Source organism: Phlebotomus papatasi, chromosome 1 (assembly GCF_024763615.1).
Source record: "Phlebotomus papatasi isolate M1 chromosome 1, Ppap_2.1, whole genome shotgun sequence".
Lineage (NCBI taxonomy): Eukaryota > Metazoa > Arthropoda > Insecta > Diptera > Psychodidae > Phlebotomus > Phlebotomus papatasi.
In genome coordinates this window covers 65,249,258-65,260,364 of record NC_077222.1, presented here as the reverse complement: position 1 = coordinate 65,260,364, position 11,107 = coordinate 65,249,258, and the positions used below count along the sequence as shown (strand labels likewise).

Here is an 11,107-nt window from a genome sequence, read left to right as displayed (position 1 = left end):
GCTGTGGAAGTGCGTGGAATAGCCCTGCGCGTTTCCAAAATTTCGCAACACTCTCGAAAATGCTGCAATACTTCCAGCACTTCATGCACTTCTTACACTTACTAATCGATAATTTATTTAATCTTATATGAGAAATCTAATTAAGAAAACTTTAAAAAATATCTCAAGGAATTTATTATTCCGCATATTTCTAACATATTGCTTATATTTTGAATTTCTAGCGACAGATATTCTTGCATACTTTCAGAAATTTAATAGGTATTATCTTTGTTTTACGAAGGGATATCAACATATTTTGAATTTTCCTCAGAGACCAGTGAAGCTACTTTTGGAAAATAGAGTCTCTAAAAAAATGTATTGTCGTTTGCAATTATTGACGCTGTGCTGGAAAGTCTGTAAGAATCTAAAAGTAGGGGAAAGTGCTCTCCCTTCGAACGTTCATGCCTTCGAATAATGTGAATATTCTTTTAGTTTTCCTAAGAAACTTACACATTTCTATTAAATATTAATTGGTTTATCTTCAATTTTTAATAATCCGTGATAATTTAATGTAAATCTATTATGAAAAACAAAAGAAATTCACATTATTCGAAGACATGAACGTTCGACGGGAGAGCATTTTCCCCTACGAGTGCAACAACTAATTCAGCACTTCAGATGTATCTTCACATTTTATTAAGCTTGAGTCTCTCTCTGCCCGTCTGACCAGGTAAGCGTGGATTATAGCCTCAATTAACCCCTATCTTTCATACCTTACTTTTAAGAAGGTCCCATACAAAATACCCCTTACTAAATATATGTGAAGGACACTGTTTTGCGTTCATGGTGGTGAGCAGCGGAACTACGAAAATTATGTTGCCGGCCGTGTTGCTCAGCTGACAGTGACAATATGGAATATTTTCCAAATCATTTTATTTGTTTTGAAATTAATTCAAAGATTCTTAGTTATTTTGCGCGATTTGAGTGATTTTAATAATAATAATAAATATGCGACATTGTATTTCGGGTAGGGAAAAGTGTAGTGATTATAGTGAACCGATTATAACTCTAAAATACGTGTTTTTATTTCTTTTTCGTGGATATTTTTAGGAGACAATTTTTTATGCACAGCTTTTTTTCTTTTTTAAAGTGTTAAATCGGTAATATCTGTTAAATAAAACATATCATTATCATTGTGGCTTGTTCCGTTTGCATGATATTCGGAAGTGAAATCATGAGGTGCATTTAACAGTTTCACTCGCCCGCCATTGATGTACGTGGCAAAATCCAGTCCTTAAATCGAGCCTACCACTCAAGATCTTTCCGATGAGGCCTAAAAAAGTGCCTAATGCTGTGGTGTTAATTAATGGCTCAACGCTGGGAACCCTTACCCTGTGTCAGACGGGTGGTTTCAAAATTATTTAAAATTGAAACGTTTTGTACTCTTGGGAAAGGTTTTTAGTGATTGCTAATTAACTTTTGCAACAAGTTTGGCTATTTTTTGCAGGACCTCTCTCCAAAATTATTTTCTAACATTTTAATAATCTCTTCAATTGTTATCGAAAAAATTTCGTCAATTGCAATAGCTATGTCATTATTTGTGAGCAGCTATATTAATTTGAAATAACTGTAAAAATTAAAGAAAACAATTATTCAGCTGAATATTTCCTCAGAAAAATTACAACACAAATTAAGCTATAATAAATTTGAGCATATTTGCTCCATTTCATTGTCATAACCGAACTTGTAAAATGTCAAGAAAGATCTTTTCAAATTACACTGCCGTTTGAATTAAAAATCTTAACGAAAAGTAGCGTAGTCTGAAAAATATGGAATTAGGCAGAAAAGACTTTATAATCGGACACTTCCACTTCCAAAGACTTCCAAGCACTTTATTTTCAACCGTACACCACTGCCAACCCTAATATCCCACCCTTGCTATAAATTAATCTAATGAGATGCTCTAAAATCCGTTTCCAAACGATTTCCATAAGTCTATCCTGCTCTTTTGGTCTCGAAATTGAACTGTTCTAAATTTATTTGGATGTAATGTGATGTACAAAAAAGAAGAAGAATGCGACAGAATGAGAAAGACATAGGGGAATGTTGGCATGGTTCGCACAGAGTGAACCTTCAAACAATGCAAAATTTCTCTTTGTTTGTAAAGAGATAGTTCGTCATTTCTTAGCGATAAGATAGATAATTATTAAGTTCATGAGACGAGATGAGAAATGGTAGGTCAGTTCTTTGCAAACAAAGAGAAAATTCGCATCGTTTGAAGGTTCACTCTGTGCGAACCATGCCTACTGTTTCGGCTCCAAACAGCTGAAAAGCCGAAGCTAGAGGAAGAGAATAATCCGAATCCCGTCAGATTATTCCCTTGCTCTGGTGAGAACTTCCTGGGGAATTATTCCACTGTTTGGACTGACTCTCGGCTGTTTTCACGGCCTCTAGTAACGGCTCTTTCGAGCCACCGGGCTTAAGGCAGTAATGCCCCCTTGTGTAGGCTACCCCCGGGGGTGCCTTGAGAGAGTTTAACCAAGGTTAGAAATAAATTTCCAACCTTGCAGTCCGGCAAATGAATGCCTCTAGGGAAAAATTCCTCCAGAAATATTCTCAAATCCTGCCCTAGGTCTTAAGGCTTCTTGAAGAGAAGCCGCTGTTTCCTGGCAGTAGGGAGCCAATTGGCCGCTGGTAATCCTTAGGCAATAGGATGCCGCTGGTCTTGGGCCAAAAGGGAGATGCGATTTCTCTGGAACAAGCACTCTCGTGCTGCTAGAAGTGAAACTCAGGAATCTCTATCGCAATCTGATTTATTTAACAAAAATTAACCCTATTTATACAAAATCATTTTTACCCCACTTAATTACTAAGGTGAACTCCGTGAACCCATAATGCGTCATTGCAAAATTGCACATTCTTTATTTTGCTGACGAAAAAATGCTGATCAAGAAGTGAATGAACGGGTGTCATTAGCACTAAGCATAATGACCTACTTTCAATAAGAATTTGACAATTTTCAATCTCTAATATCATAGAAACTACTTGTTAGAATGGTAGCAAATTGATACCAGATAGAGTTAAGGATATAGAAAATAGGATGGTAAAAGTTTAGGATCGTTTAGCATCCTAGTTTCTTCAATATTTGCCGTTAAAGTGAGGCTTATTTTGTATACTTCGTGAAATGACTCGATTTAACCAAAACTAAAATCCTTGTATTAGTTAAACTATTCGTCTCTAATTGAAATGACAAGACATTCCTAGTAGTAAGAGTATCTAAAAATAGTGTAGTAGTCCTTAAATCTTTTAAGGATAAGTCATTGACTTAAAAAGTAGGGGTAACGAAAACCCTTGTAAAGTCTTGGTGAAGCCAAAACTTTCCAACTTTTGTGTTGAATAATTCGTATCCTTTTTAGGATGTGAGGACTTATGATGAATATCCTGGCGATTTAACTATTCAAAAGTAGTTCGATATGAATTAAAACCCATTATTATCCCGTAAAGATTAAAAAATCCTTATTTGAAAATTATTTGTATGAACGTGCATGTTCATCTTGAACACCTACATTCCCCTATGGAAAGAGCTTTTAAGAAAGTGATTTGAATTTTTACTTTATGAAATTTTCTTGATTTCACTAAATTTCAACTTTACGAAATTTAGACTTTTCAATTTTGATTTTTGTTTATCCATTTTTCTTTTTATTACTTACCATTTGCCATTGCACTTAACAATCTTGATTTTTCTGCTTACCTATTTTGATAACTTTTAATTACCAATTTCAATTTTTTACTTACCGATTTTGATATTTTGTACTCACCAGTTTTGAATTTCTATTTCCCAATTTTGATTTCTTTGATTATCTAAATTACAATTTGACTAACCTTTTCAATATTTTTAAGTTACCTATTTTGATATCCTTAGTGCTTTAGAACAGAATGTCCTTCCGGTGAGCGTCGGTGTGTTGAGTGTAATCCAAAAAGCTGTGGTAAATTGTGTGTTTAATTTTTGGATTACACTCAACACACCGACGCTCACCGGAAAGACATTCTGTCCTAAAGCAATAAGAGTATCATCCACCGTCGGCCCATCTTTCTATATATTTTGATATAGTTATTTACAAAAATTACAATTTTATCGATCATTTCAACATTTTCACTTGAAAAACTTATTTTTTTTACTTACAAGATTTACTCTTAATACTTAATATTTTTAAAATTTTTAATTTACTAATATCGTTTTACTTTACTTATCATTTTTAATTTTTTACTTCTCGATTTTAACATTTTTATTTAGATGTTTTGGGATTGCTCGAAAACGCGTCGTGCGATTTTTTTCATTTCGGATGTGATTTATTTAGAGATTACCCAGGCGGACATTTGACCATCATCATTCCTAATAACGGTTTTTCAAGGTCAAAGATTAAAAAGGTTCTATAGAGCGCATTTATCAAGCGAATGGGGTCATGTTTTGTCTCGTTGGAAAGGTCTTGGAATTTCCTATAAAATTGAACCAATTCCAATCGGTTATGAACCGATAACTAATTTTTATACGAAATTCAATTAAATTACTCCTGAGGTGTATTTTGGAAATATTCTGAGTGATTTATAAATCGGTTCAAATCAGCTGTGAACCGGTAATGAACCGATTATAAACCGTTAAGCAATTTTTGTCCGAAAAACAATTTTATTACTCTCAAAACTATTTTAGGGGATCTTTCGAGTGATTTATAAATCAGTTTAATCGGTTTGGAACCGGTAAATGGTAAATGATGCGAAAGTACTTTTGATCTATAGCATCTATATCACGATTTCGAGCATTTCGCAAAGCCTGGAACTCTTCTCCACCCCTTTTAGTTATCAATTTTTATATTTTACCATTGCTTAACAGTTGTGATTTTTTTTTAATTTTTGATTTTGTGTTAGGATTTCACAAGTTCCACTTTCTTTAAGTTGCCTACGTGAGGGGGAGGGTGGAATTTTGTTGGGTAAAAAATCGAGGTATTGTATAACATATACTGCTGCTTTCTCGGTAAAGATTGAGAAGTTTCCCGAACACAAAGTCTAGTAAATAAATTTGTGTATGTAAAGATAAAAGAAGTAAAACCTGAATAATGTTCTATCAAAATAACTGAAAAGAATTTATGCACTATTTATTCTGGTAGTTTGTCTACATACATAATAATTTTATAATCAAAATTCAACTTTAATAATAATCTTTCAGATGTTAATTTGTAAGTATTTCCACCAGATGATTTACAATGTTTGAGACCACAAAAGTGTACAAAATGTTCTCGAAATAAATTGACCATTCTTATAAGCTTTTGAAAGGAATTATGACGAATGCACAGGATTTCTCTCTTCATACTGGATTTCCAACAAGTGTCTCTCCCTGAGAGATATTTCATATATAATGCTATTTTGGGAGAATTGGAGAGCCTGGAGAAATCCGTTTTTACTTGAAAATGCAATTATGTGGAGAAAAGGAAGATTCTCTAGCTTGGCGTCACAGAATGACTTGACGGATTTTCCGGGGTTGGTCAGGGTGAATGGGGGGCGTTTGAGGGTGGTGGAAAAATGAAGTGGTAGAGCATATCTACACATAATACATAGCATATTCTCCATTCTCTGAGTCTGCACAGTGTGGATGATTCTCTCGCAGACGAAAGTTATGCTGGTGTACATAAAAGTGGAGCCAGAAAATTGTGGATGTAGCAGAGAGTCATATAATGCGAAACGCAAGCTCCAAACTCGGTAGTACTGTACGGTACAGCCAAGTGGTTGGACGCGTGAGCTTTCCCTGTGCTGAAGCTCTCCTTGTGCCATCCAAATCTCCAAATTACCACTCCGAATATTTTGTTCTCTGGGTAGTTTCGCACATCACGATGAATCCTGATGAAAAGTGCCCCTACAGTGCTCCATATAGTGATAAAGTGTTTGCCTAAATTGAGATACATTTTTTATGATCTCGCCAAGGATGAAAGGGAGAGCCCTTGAAATACTTTGCACGTGCTACTCATCTTTTCCACCAAGTGGCACGTTTTTTTTCTAGCTGCTCACCCTGGATGGCCCTGGTACAGTTTTCTGGTCAAAGAGGCATTAATTGACTTCACTCTGTAGTAGTCCAAAAAAAAAGACTCACTGAACTTGTACAAGGGCATCAGAGAGATTTTTCTTTTTTTTACGGTGAGTTTTTTTCCAGAGGAAAATTCCACCTGTGATGTGGTCACCTGTGACCTCTACTAGAGATTCAGCATCTTATATATCGAGCCAGAAACTCCCTCAGTTCTACCAACCCCATTTTAAATTGATATGGTTAAACTAAATAGTCAAATATTGCCTTTCTGCACTGCGTGAAATGTGATTAAGCGGGTATGGAATAGGATCGAGAGTGATTTCATTGGAATTGTATCCTATTCAGGAGCATCATGGGATGAAATGAAATTTCATGCAGAGCAACGCGCACAAATTACATAACCGCCCTTCCATCTGACACACAACCATACACCATCCAACTATTTATTGGCTTCCATGTACAATGTATTATGTTGATTTTTTGTTGTTGTTCAATATGGGCACAAAGACCGTACAGAAGTGAGAATACCATTAGAGTTTGGGGCAGGGATGGATGGTTTTTGGGGGCATTGGCTGGATGGATTCTGTGCTTTCTGATAAAAATATCCAATTTATTGTATGTCGAATGGATTCAAAAAAGGAACAGAGCAAATATTATTAATAACGAATTTACCCTCTGGGTGATTCCACGAGGGATGCTTTATGTGGATTAATGGACGAATCAGTGGAACAGATTGGCTCTTCATTTGCAGTGAACAAGATACCACCTTGTGGGAGGTTTAAGACCTGAAGGGATCGTTACATAACAAATGCTGGTGCTACACGGCGTTTACTACAAATCCCTGATATTCTCAAGGGGAATATCTACTTTTTCAGCATAAAATTAGAAAATTCGAAATCCTTTTTTCTAAACCACGATTAGAAAAACTTTATCGAATTCTCATATTTGTTAATTAAATTCTAATGCCATGAAATTGGATCTCACATTAATTGTTTGCATGCCGTCGGTTTGTCCCTAGGTTTGCGAGCTAGATTAGCTCTCCACATTTCTTGATCATTTCCCATTTCTGAAAGGTTTCAAACTCGATTCCGAAATGTTCCTCAGAAAGGTTCAGAATTTTCTTTAAGCACGATAATCTAGATCTACATCGAATTTGATCCTTTATTGGATTGTAAAGTTTATTTCAATAATTTTATTTTTAAAGGTGAGCCTTGACCTTTGAATTACAGTCATACTACTCTGATAGATTGGATTAAAGGATTAATTATGAATCAGAACTTAATTTGAATTTTGAGATTTCTTCACTATTTCTGATGAGAAAAGAGAAAAACATGATCGCAAAGATGCAAAAACCTTGGCAAAAGCCTTAAAGGTATTTCTTCGTAGTTTTTTTCTCTTTTGCGGAACTAAAACATTAAGGATCTTTCAAAATTTCGATTTAGAATTAATTTCGATTGACTTAAAAAATCAATTAAATAGTGTTCGAGTAGAATTGTACAATTACAATTGGTTTGTCCACAGATACAAACTTTACTCTGTTCTAATTAGAACCCAAATGTATAGATAAAAACTACGAATTTTCAGTAAATCCACACCTTTTTTCTGTTAAATTCGTTAAATTACATCACAGCTTTTTTTTGAGTTATTTTCATTTCATTAGATAGAATTTATAATTAATTCAATTTTAAATTTTCAATTAAGTATAATTAATGTTTTTTTGAAATATTTTCAGTAGATTTATTTAACAATTGAAATTTTTTATAAGAGATACTCGTTTATTACTCGAATTTTTAATTGCCATTTAATTTTTTTTGTTATTTTTGTAATTGCAAAACTGTTATTGTCATAGGAAAGGATAATGCAGTTCAAGAATGCGTAACTGTCGAAGGCATAAAATTTTGCGATAATAAATTTTTATATGGTAAAGGAGAATGGGCAAAGTGGTCTATGGTGCGACCACCAATGAGACCTACAGTAAGGTGGGGTAACTGGACCATTTTCCGAAGAGTGCTACTTAAACAAACGCTTGTCCTTGGACTGATGAAATTATTTTTTACTTCTTCTAAATCCACAGAATTATTCACTGTTTCATTCAGAAACATAATATAAAAAAATTATCAAAAAAGAAAATTTATAAAATAATGATAATACTGAAATAAGTCAGCATGCACTAACTGCGTCGCCTTTTCGCTAATTTACTTTTAACTAAACCTTTGGATTTAAAATACTTTTTTCACAAGGAAAAAACAATAAATGTTTTCAATCAACCAGGTCATTAGCGAAAATATCACTGCTAGAAAATTTTTAGTGAGGAACCCAGGTGGCATAAGATTGAAATGAGTCGATTACACTCACTTATTTAATGGATAAAAATATTATTTTTGCTTTTTCTCAAACTTGAATAGTTATATTATGTTACTGTAGTGACTATATTACAGAAATAAAAATAAAAATATTATTTTAAGTGGATTAGTCATAAACGATCCAGATAGCGAAGCGCCCGGATTAGCACACTTGATTATATATCATTGAATAAGCCATGGTATAGGTAACAACTTTTGTTCCGGGACTAAAGTTCTAAACCATGGGGGAAAAGTTCTAGAGCAAAAAAACTATTTTCGTAGAAGAAAAATAATCCCTTAATATGAAATGTGCGTATTTAGGGTAAGTGTGCCAAATTTCGGCATAGTTGCATGTAAGCACCGAAGTCCTAAGTTTGAAATGCAATATTTTTAATTCATATTGATATTTTTTGTTACTTCCTTTTCGGGAGGGTTGTGTGGAACCTTCAAGACTAGTTTATCATCTTTGTTTTCTTTAAATCACTTCCTAAAATATTGAAAAATTAATAAAAATATGGACATTGCTTTGGGTAATATTTCGGCCACTTTGTGTGAAATTTCGGCCACCTTTTTTCTGACCACATTTTGTGACGCAACGGATAGAAAATTTCAAAACGTTAAACGGAACGAGTTTAATATTTAATTTAATACGTTTGTATGACTCACAAGCCCTGAGATCTTCCGTGTAATTTGTCCTGAAGACCTGAAGAGTAGCATCTCAAATTTACGCGCAGATTCCCGTAGCAATTTGCACTTCCTGAACTCTTCCAATGACTTTTTCACATCATCTTCTTCATAGAAGCGATGGTTTTTTTATCTGGACATTGTAGAATTCAGAAATTGAAAAAGAAAACATAAAATGAATAAGAAATTTAGGAAAGCAAAAGATGCGGCCGAAATAGGCAACACTACCTCACTGTAGAGACGCTCACAAAGTATATACTTTTTTACGCGAAATACAGGATCCAGCTGGGAAATTTTACCCGAAATTTAAAGATTGATTCACTATTAACATAAACAGAAACAATCTTTAATGAAAACTAATCAATTTTCATGAAAAACACCATAGGAAAATCTTCTGCACTTCACCACAAATCACAAGACTGCTAGAAACACAATCGATCTGTCACATTTTTTGTAAGACTCTTTCCACACTGAGTTTTTACAACACAATTTAAATTCAAATTATACCTATAATTTAACTGTCTTTGTGTTAATACATCTTAAAATGAATAAATATTTGAAAGCAAAATGAATTCATTGACTATTCGAAGATTACATACATAATTTTAATTAATTTATTTGCATGGCCGAAATTACACTCAAAGTGGCCGAAATTAGAAGCTGGCCGAAATTTGGCACACTTACCCTACTGTCTTTTTATTAGGGAAAGAATAAATTGTAATATAAAATATATTAAAAATAACTGCATATTTTCGAAATGGACATAAAAGCATATGTCTTTACAATGCATTACATGTATTGAAACATGATGGCTCAAAGTCAAAACTTTAAACCTTATATCTCAGAAATTTATCAACCGAATTTAATAAATGAATACTCAATCGAAAGGTCTCGAAAATCCTATAAAATGACGGCAAACATAAGTTCACAAGTCGACCTTAAGGGACGCTTCAGGTTAAAGTTTTCAATTAACAAAAAATGTGTTAAGTTTTGAAACTATTCAACCGATTTTAATGATCTTATAATATGTATGTCTGATACTTTTAATGTATTATAGAGAGAGATATGACCTCATTGTATTCATCGATTTCAGTAAAATCATTACATATTTTGACTTATTTTTCTAATTGTGATTTATTTATTTTCTTTTAAAATTGTAATCAGATTTTATATGATTGAATAGCCTTCCATGAACCTTGTTCCCATGCTGAGTTTCAGCTTTCTACCTTTTCTCAGAGAGGAGTTATAGTGGAGAAAGTTCTAATTTTGTATGGGGACTACTGAAAGGAGTGGCGGGGGGAACCGTATATATACACGGTTAAAGAGCCTTCCATTGCCCTTGATCCTATGCCAAGTTTCTGATGTCTTCTTCTTTTCACAGAGGAGTTATAGTAGAAAAATTCATTATTTTATATGGGGGCCACAGGAAGAAGTGGAAGGGGGCAAAGGTATATACATGGTTAAGGAACCTTTCATAAACCTGCCCATACCAAGTTTCAGCTTTCTACTTCTTCTCAGAGGAAAGTTAAAAAGAAAAAAGTCCACATTTTATATTGGGGCTATTGAAAGGAGGTCTGGGGGCAAGGGGTAGTATCCATGGATAAACAGCTTAAGTCATACATTGACTTCATATATACCAAATTTCATGAAAATATCTTTAGCTGATGTTGAGTAATTCAATGTCAAAATAGTATTTTTTCAAAAGCATAAAGGCGTTTTTACAAAGACTCCCAGCGAATATCGTCCTGGGCCTCGATAGTTTTTCATTCTTCTACACCATTACCTATAAAATGTATCTAGTCCTATCTGTAGTCGCCACAGACACTAAGAAAAAAAGGGGTACGATTAACTTTTTTTCCTCGTAACTTTAACACTTTTTAGGTGTAAAAATATATCAACAATTTTTAATGTTATTTTACACCTTTTAATGTATAAAATTAACATGGAAAAGGGTAACGTTAACCCATAATACACAAGCATAATATTTACACCGAATAAAAGATAAAATAAATATTTCCGGAATGTTATT

General features: G+C 33.7%; 1 protein-coding gene across 1 annotated transcript in view; it reads left to right on the top strand.

Moving 5' to 3' along the window:
- Positions 1-6,127: 6,127 nt before the first annotated feature.
- Positions 6,128-11,107, top strand: part of LOC129804356 (GTPase-activating Rap/Ran-GAP domain-like protein 3) — a 112,234-nt gene continuing 107,254 nt past the window's right edge. The window contains exon 1 of the mRNA XM_055851609.1: positions 6,128-6,162. The gene's annotated coding sequence lies outside the window, so the exon portion shown is untranslated. The remainder of the gene's footprint in view (positions 6,163-11,107) is intronic.